At 36.1% G+C, this 2,024-nt stretch overlaps 1 long non-coding RNA gene across 1 annotated transcript; it reads left to right on the top strand.

Moving 5' to 3' along the window:
* The first annotated feature begins 258 nt into the window (after positions 1 to 258).
* Positions 259 to 1,754, top strand: LOC123199263. The gene is made up of 3 exons (XR_006498302.1): positions 259 to 868; positions 944 to 1,030; positions 1,509 to 1,754. It is a non-coding gene; the product is annotated as an uncharacterized LOC123199263 (long non-coding RNA).
* The last annotated feature ends 270 nt before the right edge of the window (positions 1,755 to 2,024 follow it).

A 2,024-nucleotide genomic window follows, 5' to 3' on the forward strand; every position in this document is an offset into this window, starting at 1 on the left:
TTAGACCTAAAACCCCATTGGCTTACACCAAACCTAATACTATCTACGACAAAACTCAAACCCTCTCTTTCAACCTATTGACCTAAACAAAACTTAACCCGCCGCTACTACTTGTTGTACTTAGCCCAACCACACACCAAACAGTCAAAGCTTACGCTCTATTAATCAAGCCCAACCCAATTACACAAACATGTAGGCTTTTTCTCAGGTATAATATATAGTTTTCAAATTCAGGGCTCAAGGATGAATTACGCCTCCATAGAAGAAAAACCCTGAAGAAATCCAGATGCAGCAAAGGGAGAAAGTGGACCTGGCATGTACATGTCAGCAGCTCTAAATAATGACACACGACCTAAGACTAGGACGGAAATAGAGGCGGCTATGAGAATTAAAATGGGAGTGGGAGAGCATTGCTGTGTAGAAAGAATCATGTAGAAAAATTTGTATTGAGAGTTTATTTTTGTGGGGAATACTGGCCTCTCATATTAGTCAGCTTAGTATTTTCATCTTCGTATTGGAGTGTGTTTTTTCTTAAGCAGTTTCCAGTTTATTCCTATTGACAGCATTGTAATGAAATGAATTGAGGAGTGATTGAATATTACATTGATAAATGAAAGAAACATTTTCTGATAACATTCTGTGCTGCCCCCTATTTTTCTACCATTACATTGCTTCATTTTGGTAGGTTGATGCTGTGAATTGAAATTTGCTTGCTGGAGTAGTGATTCTGTTGTGGACTTGTTGATTGTGCTCTTGGGTGGTGGAGGAGAAAGGGTCTGAAGTGTTGGAACAAGGCCGAGTAGAGAGACTTAAGATCAACTTAAGTTGGACAGAGGCTGTAGAAATTGCAGCAGCTGCCTTTTCACTGGTAAACAACCAATGTTCACATCATTTGTATTCAATAGTTTCTGTTTTGCTGATCAATAATTTTGAGTTATTTCAGGTGTGCAGCGTTGACATGTTGGAGTGCTTGTATGTCCATGGACAAGAAATGAAAATTTTCAGACACCTGTCTATTGGTGATTAACAGGTGAGAATATATGCCCTCACAGATTCTTTGGGTTTATCCAGATTTTGTTCAGAAGTGCTTCTTTCGTTGAATTTTTTTTTTTAAATCTCTTCTCTAATAATAGATTTGCTTAGGTGCCCCATTGTATTAAAAAATAAAAGAAAAAAAATTCACTTTTTTTTTTTTTTAAATCTCTTCTCTAATAATAGATTTGCTTAGGTGCCCCATTGAATTAAAAAATAAAAGAAAAAAAAGAGTTAAGTTTTTTAAAATTCATTTTTCAGGCTTTGACTGGCATTAGAGATCGCTCTTCTCAGTCACCAGTTTCTGAGAATGTGGTTGTATGCTCTGACAGTCTGATTTGTTCCTTATGCTTTTCAGCTATTTTTGTTGATTTGGAAGTAAATGCTTGAGCCTAATATGATATCCATTTCCCCTTTCATTTTGAAGGAAACTGCATTTTTTCTGTTCTTGACTGTAACCTAATTGAATACTGCAGCTGCAGAGGGCCTTCAAACATAGCTCTTTTTCACCACTGAGAAGACAAGGTTAGCTCATATCTTTCTATTTGTGTGCCTCGTCTGTACTTATGTAAATCTGCTTCTTTATTTCATGCCCTTCTTCAATTCTATTTGTCACATTGTTTCTGAGAATGTGAGGAAGCCAGGAAATATTGCAAACGGGGTAGGAAGTCCACCAAACTAACAACTCAATCTTTCTAAGAAATTGGAAAAACAATACTCATTTAGGGGATATGCTTTATTCATTAACAGGGATGTAAAATTATTAGCAATAATCTACGATAAAACTCCATTGCTTTTTCAAACAAAGCATTATTTGTAAACCCTCTTATCACAACATTACATACAAAAGAATCCACATAATTCATCTTATCAAACAGATTTATTGAATTATCCAGCGACCCTGAATCAATAAACCCACTTAGTGCCCGTGTCAGTGAGAGAACTCGCTGCTCAATTTCCCTTGCTTTTCGAAGTTATTAGTTTATTTTTAC

Source organism: Mangifera indica, chromosome 16, assembly GCF_011075055.1.
Source record: "Mangifera indica cultivar Alphonso chromosome 16, CATAS_Mindica_2.1, whole genome shotgun sequence".
NCBI classification, from domain to species: domain Eukaryota; kingdom Viridiplantae; phylum Streptophyta; class Magnoliopsida; order Sapindales; family Anacardiaceae; genus Mangifera; species Mangifera indica.